Source organism: Sapajus apella, unplaced genomic scaffold (assembly GCF_009761245.1).
Source record: "Sapajus apella isolate SASKATOON/1434 unplaced genomic scaffold, GSC_monkey_1.0 scaffold52, whole genome shotgun sequence".
Lineage (NCBI taxonomy): Eukaryota > Metazoa > Chordata > Mammalia > Primates > Cebidae > Sapajus > Sapajus apella.
Window position 1 is genome coordinate 16123487 of NW_022436992.1, and position 22413 is coordinate 16145899.

Consider the following 22413-nt stretch of genomic DNA (forward strand, 5'->3'; position numbering starts at 1 on the left):
AACAATGTGAGTTTAGATTGCAAGATCGTGTTCCTTTTGATATTTTCTTGGGAAATCCAGCCTTAATGAGCTTCCTCCAGAGGAGATTTTAGATGGGTTCCTAGGACTTGATGCTTTTTTCAGCCCATAGTGGCCTTAAACTAAATTCTCGGCTGGGAAATTCAAGAACATATAGATATGGGAAATGTATGCCCAGACTCCATTTAGGTTTCTCGGCCCCTTCATTAGATCTAAGGTCAAGATAGCAAAGTTTCCTTATCATCCTCATCTTTTATCCAGGTCCTACTTTTCACTGACAATGTCACCAGGTCCCAGCTTCACACACAATTCTCAATCCAATTGCCAACTTTGTGTTGGCCCCGGGTATCCCATCCTAAAGCAATGGCCTTGTAAATCTGGAAGCTTGAGGTGCACTGAGATTACAGAAGCCCCCAGGGCACCACCAGCTTCAATTTACAGCTACATCCCTGAAGTGGTGTTTTCTTACCACTTCACCTCACTTTATCTGTCTGCTTATTAAAGCATGGAAAAACAAGGTGCTTTTTATATTTTTATCCAGCATTTTTAGGTATTCTGTACTTCCTGGAAGGGCTACTTGTGGTATGTTGGCTGCTATTCACCCAAATGGAATTTGTTTTCAAAGGAGGAAAAACAAACTATAGGACAGCATTTAGGTCTGGCTACTCACAAAGTCTGAAGATTAGCTCCTATTTCCCCGTCAGTTAGGGCAGGGACAGTAAGCTGTTTGCCTGTTAATATTAATATTGTTTAAGTGAAGCCAGCCATGCTCATTTATTGATATATTATCCACGGCTGCTCTTCAGCTATGGCAGCGGAGTTGAGTACCTACAACAGAAACCCCATGGGCTTCAAATAATGAAATATTTACCATGTGGCCTTTAAAAGGAAAAAGGATTGCCAATCCCTTAACTAGAAACTGCCTGCAAAGAAAACACTTCCTCTACTGCGTATTGATTTTCCCAGTCTGTGCAATGGGCGTGTTGATCCTTTCTGCTGCTCTTCTCTCTTAGCCATGATGGATACTTACAAAGAACTTATTGATAAAAAAAAACAGTTTTGAAAATCCAAACTGAAACTGCTTATCAAACCTAGGTCTTTTACTGTTTTATTCATAGACTCAGGAAACGCCTGTGATTTTCAGACAGCATAGGGATTGTTTTAAATTTTGAAATGAGATTGACAACACTTAGAATGAGCATGCTTCAAAACATTGAGAAATAATTCAAGAGTGCTTCCTGATGCTCACACACCCAACCTTCCAGTGCCTAAGGGAGCACTTGGTACCTGTGCCCCTCCAGATCTAGGGTTCGAAGCACCTGCTCAGGAAGAAGGATTGCTGCATGGCTGTGGGATGCAGTGCTCTCCCCAGATGCGAGGCATCATGGCGTTCAGGTGCAGAGTCATTATTACCAGTGGGGGAGATGCCAGCAGGCAGTGAAGCCGGGCACTGCTTGCCTCCCTTCCTTTCTGTCTTCACCCTCCAGGTGACCAATCTCATCCCAGTGGATCTTTCTGGCCTCCAGGGTTTCCAGGAATGTACAGCCTCAGTGTCAGTGGAGGGTCTGGCGATTCAGAGCTGCTGAAGTGAAGGGCAGCTTGCATCAAGACTAGAGACGCCCTGCTGCCTGCAGAGCAGAGGGCAGGCAGAGGATAGTCCAAGAGGTAGAGGTGGCAGAAGTTCCCAAGCAGCCAGCAGGACCCTCTGTGCGTTGCCCCAGAGAGGGCAGGAACTGTGAGACAGCCACGCCCTCTGCTACTGCTGGCTGTGTCAGAGAAAGAGGGTCCCTCACAGCAAACAGGAAACTTTCCTGAGCATTCTGCTTTCATTCAACTCTCACCTACTGGGCATCTCCTGAGGATCTGTGATATGGTGAGCAACACGGCCACCAGCAGGCACAGCCTGGGGAGGTTACAAGAGGCCATCCGAGCACAGAGTGGGAGTAGTAGAGAGACTTAAGTTCCGGCTTTCCAGGCTCAGTTTCAATATCACTGATATAATTCATATCATATTGACTTACCTTTTTCCTGTTTCCTCCACTAGACTGTCAGCTCCAAAAGGGTGAGTTTTTCATCAGTTTTGTTTACCATGATCTCCCTTAATGCCTAGAGCAGGGTTTGGAACCTAGGGGGCACTCAACAAACATTGCTGAAAGAATAAACAAATGGACCAAAAATACTTTTAGAATCATTTCATTGACTCTGACCTGTCTGTGCCAGTGTGTTAAATTCGTTGCCATGCCATCACACAGTGAGACCTGACACTGAGCCGCCATCATTCTGTCCTGACGCCTGGCTGCAGAGGCCCCACGGTGCCTGTGGGGAAGCACCTGTTAGCCACAAGCCACACAAGGCAGGGGTCCTGGGCAAGATGGAGTGACACCCTGCACACAGTATGATGAGATCTACCCCAGACGGGCTCCCAGCATAGGCCTGGTCCTGCTGCCCAGCCTGCTCCCTCCCTCCCAGAGCGCCCCAGCCCCTCTGACTCAGCCAGCAGACCCAGCCCTTGGGCATGACACACCACATGCACGGGGGAGAAGCTCTCTCTACCTGCACAGCCCGGAATCCCCCCTGGCACCATGGCTGGCCCACCTCATTTCTCTACCTGCCTCTCTCTGCAGGTGAGTCTCCTGAGGTGCCTCTCCTCAAGAAAAAAGCTGCCACCCTGGGGTTGCCTGGGTTTAGATGCCAAGATGGAGCATTATTAGTTGGTTTTCAAGTTCCAGAAATACAGTTCTGGGGCCAAGGCACACTATCACAGAGGATGTGCCCAAGCCTTACGACTTTGAGAGGGATGTTTATAAAGTACCGCACAGTCAGTGGAAAGAAGCCAGATACAATGATGTGTCCAGTCTCCTTGAAAGCAGAGGCACCCTGGATCCCCACTTTTCTGTCAGGGTTGCAGCTGGTGCTTTATAAAATACAGTAGAGTGTATTTGCACAGGCTCCAGGGCCCCAGAAGTGGTTCTGCTATTTCTTCCCTGGGTGTCCTTGAGCCAGGGACTTACCTGCAGGTGAGTCTGTGTGCCCTAACCTCCTCATCCCTTGTAGAGGTTACATCCAAATGTCTTTCAACAGCCTCACTTGAGGTGCCATGAGGATGGAATTCACTAGCCCCATTTGACATTGAGGAACCCAAGGCTCAAAGAGGTCAGGTGGCCTTCCCCAAATCCCACAGCACCGGGATCAGGGATAATGCTGCCTGGCCTCCAGCCCAGGCAGAGCTGGGCCCACTGCAGGATGCAATTCCACCTGGGTGCTAGAAAAGTAGCTTTCCTCTTGGAAGGATAGGATCAAGGTGGGTAGTAAGGGGCTGCCCGAGGAGAGGAGCCAGAAAATGCAGCCAGAAGCCACACTTGTGCACCCACACACCAGGACCACACACTCACACCCCCAAGCCCACACCCATGTGCACAGCGTGAGCCTGTCTGCTGGGTCGGTGACTTCTGGGGCTCCACGCCTCACACCTCTCCATATCTATAAGGGAGGTGTCTTGTATATCAAAGGTGTAAAGAGGAGAGTCTTACAAGTGTGTAGCTTGCGGTGACACAGTGTTCAAAGTTGCATTCTTCTTTGTCCAAAAAATATACTTAATAAAGAAAGTAGAAGTGTGTGGTGACTCAGAACCCTGAAGTAATGTTCTCCGTGGTCCTTCCCTCTTCAAGAGTCAAGAAAAATATTCTCAAAGGTAGCAGTTTTGGCCAGGCACGGTGGCTCATGCCTAAAATCCCAGCACTCTGGGAGGCCAAGGTGGAGGGAACACCTGAGATCAGGAGTTCAAGACCAGCCTGGTCAACATGGTGAAACCCTGTCTCTACAAAAATACAACAATTAACCAGGCATGATGGCAGGTGCCTATAATCCCAGCTACTCAGCAGAGGCGGGAGAATTGCTTAAACCTGGGAGGTAGAGGCTGCAGTGAGCCAAGATCATGCCATTGCACTACAGCCTGGGCAACAGAGCAAGACTCCACCTCAAAAAAAAAAAAAAAAAAAGGTGGCAGTTTCCACTTATCATGTACAGCCATCCTCTGTCCCTGTCAACCTGAGTATACATCCTGGCTTAGGTAGGCACGTGGGAAGTCAGTTTCCCTCACTCTAACTGTGCTGCCTCATTGGCCTGCATGCAGACAAGGGACGGGCTCAGAGGCTGCCATCAGGTTATGGAGCGGAGCCACGTGGCAGGCTAGTGTCAGTGCTTGGGTTTAGAGCTGCACCTGATCACAGCTTATAATCCTGCCAGTGGCAGGACAAGGGAGCAAGGTCAGTGAGAATCCTGCTCCCAGAGAACACAGGAGAGACCTCGGTGACCTCCCAGTTCATGGCTCTGGGACCTGAAACACCTGTTTCATAAAAGGCAGATTCCTGCCTTTTAATGTTGATTCAAGAGATCTGGGACAGAGCCTGAGAATCCTCCTGAAATTCAGAAAATGATGCAAATAATAAACCCAATCATTCTAAAACACCAGCAGCACAGCCCTCATGGCCTCCACCGTGAGCTCTGCTCTGCTCTAACTTGTTAAACCCTCACAACACCTGGAGGTGGGCACAGTCATGTAGTAGCACCATTATTACTATTTTAACAACCACTCCCCTCCCCTGTGCTGCAGGAGGCCATCCAGAGTCATGTGCAGAAATGCTAATCTCGTCCTCCCTCGCCTTCTAATGAGGACAGTGATGGGTTTGCTCAAGCTCAGGCTGAGTGGCAGAGGGGCTCTTGGGGCCTCTCGACTCCAATTTCTCTGCTCATTCAGCTTCCCAGAGGCCCGCCTTCATCTGCCTTGCTTCGCCCTGCAGCCTCTAGGCCCAGCTCTGACTGAGGGATGTCAGGTGTGGCTGGAAGGGAAACCAGGGACTGGGGTGGGGGTGGGAGAGAGGTATTTTGCAGTGAGACTGAAACCACAAAACTAAACGATCTCTTGTCGTGACGATGCCGACCAACGTGGGCCACACAAAGGTTGTGCCCACTCTCCCTGCCGCAGGGGAGCCTGTCACCACCACCCAAAAGCATTCTGTTTGCTTCTGATGCCTCCTGCTGCCTTGCAGAGCCCCATAGGCAGCTGAGGGTGGGAGCTGGTCTCCTTTTTGCTGCCCTGTCTCTGGAGGCAAGCAGCGCCCACCTGCCCTCTTGGCATCTTCCCTGGCTCTTGCTGTGGGGTGGGGTTGCTGTTTTCCACCCAGCACAATGCTCTGAGCCTCAGATCCCTCACCCAGAGGACCAGGGCATGGATAGGGCCCTAGGGCTGGCTGATGCCACACAGTGGATGCCAGGACCACAGAGCTACCCTGTTCCCCATCCTTAGCCCCATACACTGTGAGGGAAGGGCTGCATGAACTTCCTCAAGGACATCTCAAAAGCTGGGGTGGCCCCATTGTTTTCTTGGATGGCCTGTCTCCCTGTATATAAGCCTGCCCTGCTGGACAGATGCAGAAAATGCAATTGAACAGATTCACTCTAGGAGGCCTGGGCCCCTCCTGGGCCCTCCCAAGGGGAGCCCCTTTACCCTCTCCCATAGCAGGAGCCAGGGCAATCTGAGGGATGAGCAGGGAGGCTCACAGCCTCCCCTGGCTCTAGTCCATTTGCTCTGAAGCTGGGCAGTGGGGCCAGTGGTCAAGGAGGCACCTGGGGCAAATCACAGCCCCCTTCCCACCCACGAGGTGCCCAAAAGAGTGACAGGGATAATTCCAGCACCTCTGCCACAGGGTTGTTGAGAGCCATACATAAGACAATACCCTAAAACTTGTAAGAGCAGGCTCAGCAAACATTCTGCTACCTGGGGCTCATGGCATCCTGTGGACCACCCCCAAACTCCCAACACACTGTTTCCCTAGAGCTGAGGTTGAGTCCACACTGGACCCCATCTAGGGCCAGGCTGTCTGGCTGCCAAGTCTCCTCCCACATCTCCCCCTGGATTCCCAGGCAACAAACACTGACTGGCCTGCCTGGGCGCTCAATCCACCAGCCCCTTGTCGCATGAGGACCCTCCCATTAGCCACAGACAGGGTCCTAGGAGAATGTCACCGCCAGTGACCCATGGTGTGGACAACACAGTTTTATGACAAGAACTTCCCCAGTTTTGTCACCCTCTGCAGGGACAGGGCAGCCTGGGGCGTGTGTGTGACTGGGGAAACCAGCACATCTGCCTAGAGTGCCAATGTGACTCATAAAACATTTGTTTTATGTTAAAAAAAAAAAACTGTAGGCAGCAAAAGCAAAATAGAAATGCTATACAAGTTTTTACTATAAAAGTAAAATAGATTTTGATCACAACTGGACAAGCTGGTGGTGTTCCCGCAGTCCGGCGGGGTGTCACTCCCTTCTCTCCTTGGAGACTTCACTGGAGCCGAGCCAGGAACCAGCCCTTCAGAAGGCTTAGGGGTTCACTAACAAACAGCCCCCTCCCTCTAGTTCCTATCCCCCAAAACCCACACACCAAGGGATTCCAAACTCCAGGTAAACAGAAACACTGCAGTCAAGTATCACTCTTAAGAAATGAAACCGGGGCCTCCAACTAGACCTTAAAGCAGAGGGCACCAGGCCACATCCTGCAGCCTCCTGGAGCTGGGTGCAGGTGGCCAGTGGCACACAGCTCAGATGCACTCAAAGCCTGGCGTGGCCTTGCTGGAAGAGACAGCTCTCCTCTGGACCTGAGAACCCGGGAGAGGCTACGCTCCCATCAATGTGACCTAGAGCCAGCAAGAATGACCTCTGGCCAGTTTTGTGAAGGGTAGGAGACCCCCAGGACAGGGACACCTGGCCCACAAGGAAAGTTTCCTGGCTGGGCACCACCCCATATCCATGTACTAACCTCAGGCAGGCCCAGGTATTGCACCCAGTACAAATTGATGGTGGCAAATTCAAGGTAGCCACAAACTTCTGGCACTCCAGCCATCAAGAGATGTCCTCTATGTCCCCTCCTCTTGAATCCTGATGGGCCTCAGCCTTGCTTTGACCAAAAGAAGACAGAACAAATGATGCTGCACCAGTTCTGGGCCTATCCCTCAGAGGGCCTGGAAGCTTCCATGTACTCCTTCTTGGAACCCAGGGAGTACAATCCCAGGAAGTCCAACCTCAATGATGTGACAGTTTGAGGCCAGCAGAGAAGCCCTGAAGGATGAGAGACCAGCTCAGATGTTGCAGCCTCAGCTGAGCTCCTGGCTGCCATGCAGCTTGTGTGAACAACCCCTGATGACAACCTTCCAAATTCCTGACACACGTTTTGTGAACAATGATAATGATTAGAGTTGTTTGCATTAAGTTTTGGAGTGGTTTGTAACACACAGGTGGATTACTGAAACACCAGGCCATATGCAACAAACAGGAGGCAGAACAAGCCTGTGGGAGAAGTGAGTCTCAGAATGAGTCGGCAGGATGCAGGCACCCAAAGGAAGAGTGCCCTCACTCCCAGGTCACTATGAGTGTTGGTCTCCAAACGATGCCTGGAGCTGGGGTCAGGGGATAAGTCTCAGCGTGCTATGGTGGTCTCATCTGTGACCACAGGTTAAATGGAGACTGCTGATCCTGGCTCCCAGGGAGACAGAGCTGCTGCTTTTCTTGACTTCCATCTTACCACCAGTGATTTTGACCTTGAACTGGAACTTCATCTTAGTAGCAGTAATGTAAGACCCACTGCATTCTTCCACATAGTTAACTGGATTCCTGTCGAGTCCCATCCCCAACCAGTAAGATTATGGCAAGGATTTGATCAATCAAATCCACAGTCCCCTGAGACAAATGGCATTAACACTCTCAGTTTTAAGTGCTCCACTGTGCAAGCTTCAGGGTGTTTATTTCTCCACTGGGCTGGGACCAGTGGCTGATGCTTCCGCGTTATTACCTACTTCTCTCCTGGAAGCAGAGTGTCAGCAAGGTCTATGGGGTGTCATAGTCCTATTACCATATGTTTCTTAGCCCAAAGTGAACAGGGTGCCTCCTCCACAGCAGAAACCACGGGAGACCTTCCCCAGACTACCGAACAAAGCCAGGTCCCCATGGGCTGCCCTGTCCAGGCAGGCACACAGAAAGGGATTTTTCCAATATGTAATATCTCACTCCAGGAATGCAAAACGTTTCCTCTCAAATGACATCCAGTAGAGTTTCGATAAGCAGTGCCTGCTTCGTACCACACTCTCCAACATGTAAATATCAATTTCGAATTCTGAAAAGGGTGTAATAAGGTCTTTACTAGTCTGACTCTAGGAAATTAATCCCACACAGTAAATAACAGATTTTCCAGCACTTGGGTGATTTAAACAGTGGGCCAGGGGTCCCTCCTGAGCAGGCCTGACCTCTCCCTTGATTCTGACCACAACTTTGACCTCATTCAAACCAAAACTCCACCTGTCACAGTCAGCAGGCTTGGTGACCCCTACATGGGTCCCTCTCCCCACTATTTCCCAGGAGCCAAGGAGAAATCCTGCACCCTGAGACAGGAAGACGGTTTTGATTGGAAATTACAAAGGGAGAGGAAAGCATTGTATCTAGAAAAATTTCAGAGTCATCCACAGATGGCATGTGGGAGCCAGGTGTGGGCTGGGTGGTGACCAGGTGTCTATGGTAAGGAACAGCCCTAAAGATTTGGCCTTACCCATGAGGGTGATTTTGGCTGCAAATCAGAATGCCTGGGTTATAGCCCTGACTTTCCCTGGCATAACTGTGGGCAAACTAAATGGTTTAGGCTGATGATTTTTAAACTTCATCCCACACCAGAACCACCTAGAAGGCTTGTCACGACGCAGATTAATGCCCTTCCCTTCTTCCTACCCCTGGAATTTAGTCCACTTCAATGTTCTGTTCAACCTATACCCCAACTGTTTAACATTTGAATGTGTCACAAAAAGTTAAAATTTAGAAAATTTTATTTCTTTATTTATTATACTTTAAGTTCTGGGGTACATGCGCAGATTATGCAGGTTTGTTACATAGGTATATACATGCCATGGTGGTGGTTTGCTGCATCCATCACTCCATCATCTACATCAGGTATTTCTCCTAATGCTATCCTTCACCAATCCCCTCAACCCCTGTTATTCCTCCCCTAGCCTCTCAACCCCCAGACCCCGGTGTGTGATGTTCCCCTCCCTGTGTCATGTGTTCTCATTGTTCAACACCCACTTATAAGTGAGAACATGCGGTGTTTGGTTTTCTGTTCTTGTGTCAATTTGCTGAGAATGATGGTTTCCAGTTTCATCCATGTCCCTGCAAAGGACATGAACTCATCCTTTTTTATGGCTGCATAGTATTCCATGGTGTATATGTGCCACATTTTCTTTAGTCTATCATTGATGGGCATTTGGGTTGGTTCCAAGTCTTTGCTATTGTGAACAATGCCACAATAATCATACGTGTGCATGTGTCTTTATAATAAAATAATTTATAATCCTTTGGGTATATATCCAGTAATGATATTGCTAGGTCAAATGGTATTTCTATTTCTAGGTCCTTGAGGAATCACTACACTGTCTTCCACAATGGTTGAATTAATTTACACTCCCACCAACAGTGTAAAAGCGTTCCTTTTTCTTCACATCCTCTCCAGCATCTGTTGTTTCCTGATTTTTTAATGGTCGCCATTATAACTATGAGAGGTGGTATCTTAATGTAGTTTTGATTTGCATTTCTCTAATGATCGGTAATAATAATCTTTTTTTCATGTTTGTTGGATGCATAAACATCTTCTTTTAAAAAGTGTCTGTGCATATCCTTCGCCCACTTTTTGATGGCGTTGTTTATTTCTTGTAAATTTGTTTAAGTTCTCTGTAGATTCTGGATATCAGTCCTTTGTCAGATGGGTAGATTGCAAAAATTTTTTCCCATTCTGTTGGTTGCCTCTTCACTCTTTTGACAATTTATTTGGCTGTGCAGAAGCTCTTAAGTTTAATTAGATCCATTTGTCTAGTTTGGCTTTTGTTGCCATTGCTTTTGGTGTTTTAGTCATGAAGTCCTTGCCCATGCCTATGTCCTGAATGGTATTGCCTAGGTTTTCTTCTAGAGTTTTTATGGCGTTAGGCCTCATGTTTAAATCTTTAATCCATTTAGAGTTAATTTTTGTATAAGGTGTAAGGAAGGGATCCAGTTTCAGCTTTCTGCATATGGGTAGCCAGTTTTCCCAACACCCTTTATTAAATAGGGAATCCTTTCCTTATTGCTTGTTTTTGTTAGGTTTGTCAAAGATCAGATGGTTGTAGATGTGTGGCATTCTTTCTGAGTCCTCTGTTCTGTTCCATTGGCCTGTATCTCTGTTTTGGTACCAGTACCAAGCTGTTTTGATTATAATAGCCTTGTAATATAGTTTGAAGTCAGGTAGCATGATGCTTCCAGCTTTGTTTTATTTTGGGCAATATGGCCATTTTCACAATATTGATTCTACCTAACCATGAGCATGGAATGTTTTTCCATCTGTTTGTGTCCTCTCTTATTTCCTTGAGCAATGGTTTGTAGTTCTCCTTGAAGAGGCCCTTCACATCCCTTGTTAGTTGTATACCTAGGTATTTTATTCTCTTTGTAGCAATTGTCAATGGGAATTCACTCATGATTGGCTATTATTGGTGTATAGGAATGCTTGTGATTTCTGCACATTTTGTATCCTGAGACTTTGCTGAAGTTGCTTATTAGCTTAAGGAGATTTTGGGCTGAGATGATGTTTTCTAAATATACAATCATGTCATCTGCAACGGAGGCAATTTGACATCTTTTCTTCCTATTTGAATACCCTTTATTTATTTCTCTTGCCTGATGGCCCTAGCCAGAACTTCCAATACTATGTTGAATGGGAGTGGTGAGAGAGGGTATCCTTGTCTTGTGCAAGTTTTCAAAGAGAATGCTTCCAGTTTTTGCCCATTCACTATTATATTGGCTGTGGGTTTGCCATACATAGCTCTTATTATTTTGAGATACAATCCATCAATACCTAGTTTATTGAGAGTTTTTAGCATAAGGGCTGTTGAATTTTGTCGAAGGTCTTCTCTGCATCTATTGAGATAATCCTATCTTTGGTTTTTGTCTTTGGTTCTGTTTATGTGATGGATTACATTTATAGATTTGTGGCTGTTGAACCAGGCCTTAAAAAACAATAATGAAGTCTAGGGCTTCCCTTGAAAAGCAAGTAGATGGTGCTACACAAAGCTTGCCCAGCAACAGCTGACTAGGGCAGTTCTGCCTAAAGAGCCTTCTACAAAGATGGGATGCTCCGTGCTGACCAGCAGGTAGGCAGTGGCTGGTGTGGCCGCTGGACCTTGAACCACCCCAGGTGGGACTCTGGGAAATGCCTGTAGGGCAGACTCAGCCCTAAATACCCAGAAAACAAAGGGAACAGCCCTCATTTTCCCCCAGGCACAGGAAAACTAGTCCTTCACCCTCCCCACACCCCCATGGGTTTAAACAGGCTGTGAAGGAATCACTCACATTTTCTAAAAGGCTCTGTGAAACCCACAGATTTAGTACGTCTGTTACAAGCCACCTGCCTGAAGGTGGCCCTGAGAGATCCCACCCAGACTTTTGATGAGAAGGTTAGGTCCATCTGACAACTGATGGGATCTGGATAGGGGCTGGCAGTGACTAGGTTCACACAGGAAAGGGCACCAGCTGCCCTTCCTCTAGAGGAGGGGTCTTCTGTGGCCAGGAGGATGGCAAGGGGCAGTGGCAGCTCTGCAAGGTGGCTGAGGGCCAGGAGAGCACAGTGGCTCAGGGTGTGGGCTCTGGAGACAGACACCATGGGTTTGAATGACTCGCTAGCTATTTTGCCCCTTTGTGGCCAGTGAATAAGGGGACAGTCATCCAGGCAAGCACAGGGCTTGCAGGGACTCCAGTATGACACAGATTCACTCAGAGCCTGGCCCGGCCTCGCTGGAAGAGACACGAGCCACAGCCCTGCTGAGTGCTGGTGTGTGCCCCTGGAAGCAGGAGAGAATACATCCCGCCAGCAAGCTGACCCAATATGCATTCACCACTGTGACCAATGACCCTCCAAAGAGAAGGTTAAATGAAAGGTGAAGCTACGTACTCAGCTAGGCCTTTGGGGTGACAGAATACAGACATGCAGTTTCCTGGAACCTTTCATCACATGGTCTGGAAGTGTGTGCGGCTCCAATACATGACTAAACAATGCCAACAACGACTGCATCGATACGGGTTTACAATACACACAACCTTCCCCAGCAATGAGACTTGACATGCTGAGTCTTCACAATGCTGGTGGACCCCAGGGTTGAGAGTGAGGGCACAAGCAGGGAAGAAGCTCACCATCTCCTAGTTGGGTGACCTTGGCCATGTGGCCCACCCTCCTTGTGCTTCAGTGGCTTCAGCTACAAAGTGGGCAAACAGTACCTACTCCCAGAATTGTTGTGATGATAAAAGTAAATAATATAGGTAAGGTGCTTGGAGTAGAACCTGGACCATGCCAAGCATCCAGGAAATGTTAGCTGCCACTGTCACAACACCAGCCCCATGACCGTGAGAGGGCATTTTCCAGGGGGAGCATTTTGGAAAATACTTCAGCTTTGCCTGTATACTAGCAGTGTAAGAAACTCCAGGCTGGAAGCAGTGGCTCACCTTCAATCCCAACACATTGGGAGGCCGAGGTGGGAGGATCGCTTGAGCCCAGGAATTCGTGACCAACCTGGACAACATGGTGAAACCTCATCTCTGCTAAAAATACAAAACATTTAGCCAGGCATTGTGGCACATGGCTGTAGTACCAGCTACTCAGGAGGCTGAGGTGAAAGAATCATCTGAGCCTGGGAAGTTGAGGCTGCAGTGAGCTGGAGTCGCACCACTGCACTCCACCCTAGCAACAGAGTGAGGCCCTGTTTTGAAAAAAAAAAAAAAAAAAGAAAGAAAGAAAAAAGAAAAATTCTAGTGGAACAATGGTGAGAAAAATGAATAGGGTGTGTGTACTAGGAGAAGAGAATGGAAAACAAAGACCAGGTGAGCTGGTTGTGATCTGAAAACCAATAGCTAGTGAGATTCCTTCCAGGATTCACGTGGATCAATATAGAAGAGCATTCTCGCCAAAGTAATCAATTGCTCACATGCACTGTTGATGGTGGGCTTCTTTTCCTAGGAAGGAAAGGTACATCAGCCAATCCTCAGCCAGAAACCAAAGCACCCAGCTCCAGAGAAAAGGTTCTGGTGCGACAAATGACAATCTCTGCAGGAATCAGGAAAAACGATAACACCAGACAGAGTAGCCACAGAAAAATCAAACTTCTAAAATAAGTTTCATTTGGAAACTCTCTTATAGAGTGGCTCTCACTTTATACTTGAAATGTTTCCAAAGCTTAACTACCTTTTCTCCATTGACTACATGAAATTCGTTACACAAAAATGCAGTCTGCAAAAAAAATACAAGTGTGAATAATCAGTTCCCCTGTGTTTCTATCAAGAATAGAAATTTTTTAGTTGTTTTTCATGTCGACTTTTTGATACACACCAAAAGGTATTTAACATTGATCTTCTAATTTCTAAAATGCAAAGACTCGTTTGACACCTGGAATTCAAAAGAAGTTCGTATTGGCTCTCCAGTCCCCATCCAGACCTTCTCACCTTCCTGAGCCCTGTCCAAATAGGACTTTGTTTCCTTTCAGACTGATTGATTCATCATGCATGAAAAATAAATGGCCCATACTTTATCCGAGACACCATTCAGCAGCCTATAGATGCTGGTGATCAGGGGCCACGTCTTATTAATCACTGACTTTCAGTCTGGAAGAGAACAAGTTCTCTGGAAGCGCCAAAGAGTGGACAGAAGGATGGATAGACACAGAAAGCTGCAGAAGAAACTATGCCCCAGTCAGTGCCTGCCTCAGCCTCCTGGCTCCAGCATACCCATTACCACACCCCCAGGCCTCTTCATCCAGAAATCAATCAGGCACTAGTCCTCACCTGCTAACATACTGACATCTGCTAGAGACAGAAGCCCAGCTCCATGCCCGCCCAAGCTTCACTCCTGTCCACTCCCTTCCTCACCTCCCTTATCCCCCAATCCCCACAGCACCTTATTCTCCAGTCACACCTAACTTCCCAGCACCCAGGGCACTCACTGCTGGGCCCTTGTACAGGAATGCTGTCCCTTCCCTCCTCCACTCAGCTAAGCACAGTCTATCCCTCAAGGCCTGACCAATGTCTGCAGGGCCTTCCTGCCCTGATGCATCAGGCAGCCCGAGGGGGAAGCCCTGTGGCCCCTTACACCCTGGCCAGACTCTGGGGCAGCCCTTTCTGCACTTCATCTTTGTGCATCTTTCTCCCGGACCAGACCAGACAGGAGGCCCTAAAGGAAAGGAGTCTCATTTCTAGCACAGTGTGTTACCGAGCATCCAGCCTGTGCTTGGGGCATCGTTTATGCTCAGTGAGCCAGTGGGTGAGTGAGCGCGGAGGTGGGGAAGTGGGTAAGCTACCGAGTGACTGCATGAATGGGTGAGCGAGTGAACACAGAGACAGACAAATGGACCCAGGGGTGCCTCGAGTTTCTGCCTCCACCCAAAGACTTTCACCACTGCTTGAGTCACCCAAAGCAATGCTACGACTCTGCCCCTGGCTCCCTCCACTGGCATCTGCCCTGTATTTCCCATCTTCCAAAGCAGCTCTTTGTCTTCGCCAAGACCTCTGGATCCTTCCTCATCTCTGATATTCCTGATTCAATCTTACCCCTGGCTTCACTTTGCCTTGCTTGGTCCACCTCCTCCTTGGGCATGTGGCTGTATCTACTCTTCATGCCTTCGTGCCAAATGACTCACTTAACTGAGTCTGAGCTAATCCTACTTCATCACCCTGAGAAGCCCTTCCAAAGTCCGCCCCCTCCGTCAGGTTCCCCTCCCTGCTTTTGAGAGTAGGCGTCAGTCCACACACTCCTTTCCAATACTACTGTCCAGGCTCATCTCCTGCCCTCTGCCCCTCCTCTCCTGCCTCCAGCTGCGGGACTTCCGAAGCAGTGCTTCTCCCACCGCAGGCCTGGCTTGCCCCACGGCCCCTCCCTGACACTGCTACCCACGTCCCACTGGCCACAAATGAGGTACACAGCATGTCACAGGCCAGGATGCTCCAGCGGTGGGCAAGCTGCCTGACCTCCCTGGCTTCCAAATCACTTTCCTTTTGTGTTTTCTTCTTTTTTAAAATAGTATTTACCACTTGGGGAAGGTAATAAAAGTGTATTTCATTTTGTCATTGAAACAGAGCTTCACTGAGATACACTGAGAAATGCAATCTATTTTCTGTCTATCAGGAAGGGTAAATAAAGCTAAATAAACCTACCATGGAATAGGGGTCAGCAGTTAAAAATAAGGCAAATCTTTATTTAGTTTTGAGGGAAAAAAAAAACAAGTTGTAGGACAATGTATGGATTATGCTGTCATTTACATGCAAAAATAAACATGCAAATAAAACTACATATTTGTCTCTTTGTACACACCGACATAAATGCACATAAAACACCTGGAAATGCACACATTAAATCCATGGCAGTGCTGGCCTCTGCAAGGGGCAGAGTGGAGGAGGCAACATGGACTCTGAGGTTTATAATAAGAATGTGCTCCTTGTAAAATTAAAAATAAAATTTTAAAATAGATAAAATTACCTTGAAATATCACAAATGCTCCTTCCCTCAATACCTCTTAGGTTGGCTGCTTCTCATTGGCTTGAAACAAAAGATGACTCATCACTCCTTCGAAACATCCTATTCTTCACAGAATTGAGACCCATGCATAGTTTCAGAATGTGAAATTAGGCCATAGTTCAAAGATTGAGAAATGCAAAGTTAAGGCAAAGTAAAAACGAAAGGCTTTGAGAGGCAGATATGAGGAGGCAGCTCTCAGGGCTGGCTCCAGCCCAACCCCACCTTACACACCTGCCGTGTGCTCCACTACAATCCAAGGCAGCCAGATGACAGGGACCCCAGGCAAAGGGGTCCATCTCTTCCTTCAACCTTTGAAACTGAAAATATGCAGTTGCATTTTTTGTAACAGGCAAGCTTAGGCTTTTGGATATCGATACATACATTTCCAGTTGGCATTCATTTTCACAGCAACTAGAAATTCTCCTGAAGGCCCTGATGTTTTTAAGTCCTCTCAAAAGCATGGAAAAACAGAAATCATCCACCATACAGAAATACATAAGAAACAAAACTCAGCAAAGTTAGAAAGCAACAGCCTGCCTGTCACTTCTCATGTCCCAACTGCCCTGGGTTCCCACCTGCACATCAACCCACTTGCTAGAAAACCTGGGCCAACAGGTGTCTGATCATAGTGAGTCTGGCTGGCCAGGACATTCCAGGGAGACACTAGCCTGACATCCTGCATATGAGGCTGCTCAGGATGAAAACAGCAGCCCACCCAACCCCAGAGTTCCAATCAGGTGAGCTGACTTGTTTGCAAGGCACAGGGCCAAGAAGTAGACTGTATTACAGTGGTGAAAGCCTGGCTAATTTGACAGCATAGGCAGGCAAGGCTGAATCTTGGAGGCAAATGTTAGCAAAGCTCTCTCTTCTTGGGAGAGACTGTCATGGCTAAAGTGAGGGAACATTTGGTCTCCCTGGAAAGGCTATCCCCATGCAGGAATATAAGAGATAAGATACAGCATATAAGAAAGCTTATATACCCTTAGCCCAGAGGCACTTCTGAAAATCCCATAATTCAGCAAGTCTCAAAGATAATTTGACCTCCCAAGGACATGCCTACCAGGGTGGATCACTGGATGGTTGAGTTTCTGGATATAGAGGAACAAATGGCTTCAGGTCCCTATGAGCTTGGTGAAGCCTGAGTCTGCCCTTGGTGGATGGAGAGCCCTGGTGTTCAGTTTTAGGGACTCCTCCCCTTCAAGGACCATGAAAACCTTTACTGAGTGTCTCCTATCAGGCCTGTTCCACATGCCCTGCGGAAAGTCGTTCAGCACAAAATGTTCCCCTTCCCATCTCCCACTATGGGAGATGCTCTGGGAAAGTACAGATTTGACCAAAGTCACCAAAGCAGTGAGTGACAGGCATTAGAAAGGGCACTTGGGTCTTTGGCTCTCATGGCACCTGCTGAAACATGGATCATTTTCAATGTGAAGTCAACAGGGTATATTCAGGGGCTCTTCTAAGGATAGTGTCACTTCGGTGCCCCAGTGAAGGGATCTAAACGGCTTTGATGTGTCCTCCCTAGTGGAAAAGAAGCAGAAGAGGGAGGAAAAACAGAAATTGGGGAAGCTCTAACCTAGGTGCACCCCCAAGGAAATACACCCACAAGTCACATGAGTTGTGAAACTAGTAGTAATGCCTGTATTCGCTTCAATTTCTATGCAAGAGGCACAGCTGTCTGGTTCTTAAAGATTGCTCGTGACAGCGAAATTAAAGGCAAAACGAAGGACCCAAATAACATATGCACTCTCCCCCTACAGAGACAACCATACTCAAAGCACATGGGCTGGGAGCGAGAACTCTGGAGGACATAAACCCCAGGTGCACAGCTGTGGGCAGCCTGGCCCTAATAAATGGAATGAGTCCCACCCATCTCAGAATTGGGGAACTTAGGTTTTAGCCCTGCCCTGTTACCAAGCAGCTGGGGGGCTCAGGGAAAATCACATAATCTTCAGGACTTCTGTTTCTTCCTTTTTTTTTTTTTTAACTTTTCTTCCTGAACACAAAAGCTATGCACATTCATTGTAGAAAAGGAGGAAACCCCAGAATGAAATAAAGAAAAAATAATCACAGATAATTTCATCACCAAAAAACAATCACTGCTAATATTTTGGCAAATTTTGTTCCAGTCTTCCTCTATGCATATCACTTTTATATTTTGGAAAACAGAGCATATTGCACATGCAATCTCATGTGGAGCTTTTAAAAATTAACTCAACATTATATCATGAGCATCTCTCCATGTTATTAAAAAGTCTACATGAGCAATACTTTTATGGTTATGTAATATTCCATCAGAAGAACACATCATCATGTAGTTAAGCCTCTCCCATTGTTGTATTGTTTCCAGTTTTGTGTATTATGAATAACAGAGAGAAACATCTTTGTTTCATGAAACATTTTCTACATTTTGGATTATCTTATCGGAATTGATTCTAAAGGTCCTTTTTATATATTTACATTTCAGTTTCTCTGAGAGAATTAGAACAGATCAGCGATTTGCAAACTGAAACATCTACGGGGTTAATCAAGAAAATGAGTAGGCAGTCAAGGTGTAAGTAAAATTAAAAACCTAGTGAATGTGGGTGCATTGAAGGTGGTAGCTGCTGCAGGGCCCCAGCTGGTGGCTCCCTGTGGGATAAGGGCCCCGGGTGCCACAGGACTGCCCAGTTTTCCAAACAAGCCAGAAATCCAGGATTTCTACTAATGGGTAAATATTGGCAACAGAGGTCCACTTACCCTTCCAGGCTGGCCACAGTCCCTTCAGAGAGCAACTCTTCTGGGAGCCTTTGGGGTTTCACTCGGCCATGATGAGGGTCCCCATTGGGGTGCTGAGGGGGCTATAATGAGTGTCCAAGGAGTGATTGGCCAGGGGCACACACAGGATTTAGCCATTTGCACCAATTTTAAAACTCTGTTATTCCTTCTTTTTGTATCCCTCTGGGCTTCTGCCCAACACATGCAAGTGACCTTCGACCAGCCTCTGTGTCTCAGCCAAAGCCCAGAAGGCAGCTAATCACAGATGCCGATTTCATAAGCAGCACCAAAGAATCCCTTTTTGCTCTCTCTCTCTCTCTTTTGTTTCTTTTTAACTTTTTTAAATTACTGTTTTAGAGACAAGGTCTCGCTATGTTGCCCAGGCTGGTTTCAAACTCCTGTCCCTAAGCGATCCTCCTGCCTCAGCTTCCAACCTCTACTCTGCTTCCGGTCACTGGGATTACAGGTGTGAGCCATTGCACTCAGCTCCATGCTCTCCCTTTTGATAACTCTGGTTCTGTAATCTCTAGAAATCAGGTGAAATCCTAATCAAATTAAACCCTAGTGTTCTGGTGTGCCAAGCTTCCAGGGAAGCACCAGCTTTTCCAACAGCGCACATGGCTGAGACCTTCAGGTGTGCTTGGCTATGGGGACAGGGAAGGATGAAGTGGCCCAGTGAGCAGATGCCTGCCAACACGTGAGTGTTCTCGGTTCGAAGGCTCCACCACTATTCTACACAGGCAGCATTGCAGCTCTGTCAACAATCACAGAAGTGCCTCCCGAACAGAGAGAGAAAAAAAGGTTCTGAGAGCGCAAATCCTCTTTCACAAAGCCCGTGGAGGTGCCTTTTATGCTTCCGCCATCTGTCATCACAAAATTCACAACAGCTCCCCCAGTCTCACGACACGACACGGACATTTCTGCGGGGGTCACCCGAAGCCGTTCAGACCCTCTGACAGCAAAACAATGCTGGGCAAGGTGCAGCCCGGTGAGAAAATCCTGCTAAACAAACACGAGGGGTCAGCAGCTCAGAGAGCAAGATCCACTGAAAACCACTAATTGGAAATAATTCCAAGTTTTTCAGACATTACGCAGTGACAATAAGGTGCAAACACCGGATTAGTGACCTCCAAAAGACAGAGGGCTTTTGTTCCATCTTTGTAAAAGCAGAATTTAACCCCGTTGTTTTGAAATTCCCATCAACTACCCTGTGTGAATTTAAAGGTTCGCCATTTAATAACATAGCTGGGGTTAGATTTTGAGTTTCTCCGTTCCAGGTCAAGAAGCAGTACCTATGTGAGGGGAAGTGGAGGGAATGGGACAAATAAAGCCCTGAAAGCCATCGGGGAGCAGCATTCACTTAGGTCTTCCCAGAGGTCAGTCAACCAAATGGGCACCTTCAATTTCTGTCCCACCGGGAAAAGCCACATGCATTTCCAGTGGTTTGGGTTTTTAGTACTAGTTGTTGATAAATCAATCTTGTCAAGTGGTATTTGTCAAGATTTTGTTGTTTTGGTTTGTTTTTTCATTTTGTTTTTTGTTTGTTTTTTTTTTTTTTAATATGATTAGAATTTCCATTGAGCTTTAAAACCAGGCAAAAAGAAAGTTAAAGGTTTCTGAAAATGCCTAATGAGTCTGGAAACTGGTTTGATTTGGGAGTCAGGATTTTGTAAAAACCAATACTTAAATGAAACTCCTTTTTTTTTTTTTTTGAGACAAGGTCTCACTCTGTTGCCCAGGCAGGAGTGCAGTGGCACCATCTCGGCTCTCTGCAACCTCTGCCTCCAGGGTTCAGGCAATTCTCGTGCCTCAGCCTCTCAAATAGCTGAGATTACAGACATATGCCTTGTTACTCCTAGAAGCTCTCGTAGGATTTATTGTGGACTTCAGCTCAGTAGAGTAACATTCACTTCCTGCAGGACTCCAATCTGGGAGAACGGGGAACCACTGGATAATAGGGGGCCATGTTAAACCACCAGCTCCCTCTGTGGTTCCCAGATGGAGGTAAGCCGGGCTGCCACTTCCTGAGTGCCCTTCTGTGCATGTGCTTGACTTGCCCCAGATCACCTAGACATGAACTCAAGTCTCTCCCTCTCTCTCTTTAAAGCTCCTGGTCTCTGCACTAAAGATCTGGATAGAGTTCTGGCCAGAAAGGAAGGCTCTTGGGTATCCCTGGCACTCCATCTTCTGCACCAAGATCAATCACAGTGAATTGAGTACACACGCTGATCTTTTCCCAAGGACCAGTGAGCAAGTTGGGGACAGCAAGCCATGTCTCAGTCCAGGCCAGGCTCAGAATGCCTGATGGTCAGAGGTCCAAATGACCAAGGTGATGCACAGACACCCCAGTCGCTTACTGTAGCTGAGGTAGGACCTTTCCCTGGGTCTCTACACAGGATTAGAAAATGGCTATTCAAGGCTGGGCTTGGTGGCTCATGCCTGTAATCCCAGCACTTTGGAAGTCTGAGGCAAGTGGATAATTTGAGGTCAGGAGTTTGGGACTAGCCTGGTCAACATGGTGAAACCTCGTTTCTACTAAAAATACAAAAATTAGCCAGGTGTGGTGGCAGGTGCCTGTAGTCCCAGCTACTTGGGAGGCTGAAGCAAAAGAATTGCTTGATCCTGGGAGGCAGAGGTTGCAGTTAGGCTGGACAATAGAGCAAAACTCCATCTCAAAAATAAAACAAGGCTATTCAGGTGACAACCCCACAGCTAGGAAGTAGGAAGGGAAAGACAGGGTTGGGAGCAGGTAGGTTATGAGAACAGGGCTGACGTTACTGGGGCATCTTTGTGGTTGAAGAAGGGCAAGGAAATGCCTTCCCAAGGATTCTAGGATCCTTCCTGAGGATTCTTCTTCTCTCTTCGGTGAGTCTGAGGGATGCCTGGGGAGTCCTAGCATTGATCCCACAGGTCAGGAACTTCTGCCCTCAGAGGCAAAGTGAGCACCACACTCCTTAGCCCAGGGTCCTGCTGGGGTACCAAGCACCTGGTGAGTAAAGACCCTTCAGCAAATAAGACCTCGTGTCTACCATCCAACCCTCTTGTTTGCAGAGCATCCTAAAATACGATTTCACAAGTTGGAAATGGAATCAGGTTTCACCACTGGCAAAGCCCTTCACCACGCGGCCGGCCGCGGTCAACAGCAGCTGCATTTTCTCCGCCCTTCTCCCTAGGCGCCCAGTTGGTTTTCCTCCTTCTCCTTCCTCCAGGTGTGCTCTTGCCAGAGCTTGCCCCAATAAGTCTCCCTTTCATAGTGTTCTGATGAATAGATTGTCTGTGTTTTCTTTTGCATTCTTTCTAATGGCCTGGAATATCCTCCAGCGACCCAGCTGTGCATGTCAAATAAAATGTACTGGGGTCACATGGATTCTCACATAGCACCGAAATGCACAGCACACGAAACAAAGCACACCTAGCCACCACTTACACACTCTAGAGAACTGAGCTCAGAAGCAGCATAACTGCCACAAAAGCCACCCAGGCTACACAAGTGTCCAGTCAAATGGCATCATTTCATATCATCACTCCATTCTCTTTCTCTTTTTCTTTGTTTTTGGATTTTTCAAATATGGTTATGCAAAAGGTTTCTGTTTTTAAACTCACTATGGAAATACTAACATTTTACAAAACCCAGGCAGATAAAATCAGCTCAGGTTGAACGTATCCTAAACGCAGAGCTATAACTGATTCAACTTTGCAATTTGACCTTTAATTGTCATATAGAAATGAAGAAGCACATGTAGGTGAGTGGCAAATTTTATTGTGTTACATACAAAGGTACCACCTAGCACGAGGCATGCAAACTCTCTTCAAAGGATTAAATATTTTTAAACCGAAGGTAAATAAGAAGGCAGTCTTCCTGTTTCAGACATACAGAGGAAGAGGGGTCCTTTAAACCTGTAATAAAACAGGGGGCTTAAGAAACGCAGAAAAGGGTGCATGGAAATATACTTTGCCTGCCACAATGATATTTTAAAGAAATAACATTTGTACTTTGTTCCATAACTGAATGAAATCAGCTAACACCA

At 47.2% G+C, this 22413-nt stretch overlaps 1 protein-coding gene across 1 annotated transcript in view; it reads right to left on the bottom strand.

Moving 5' to 3' along the window:
* The window catches only part of ACOXL (acyl-CoA oxidase like), a 376563-nt gene that overhangs the window by 228934 nt on the left and 125216 nt on the right, over nucleotides 1-22413 (bottom strand). The window lies entirely within an intron of this gene.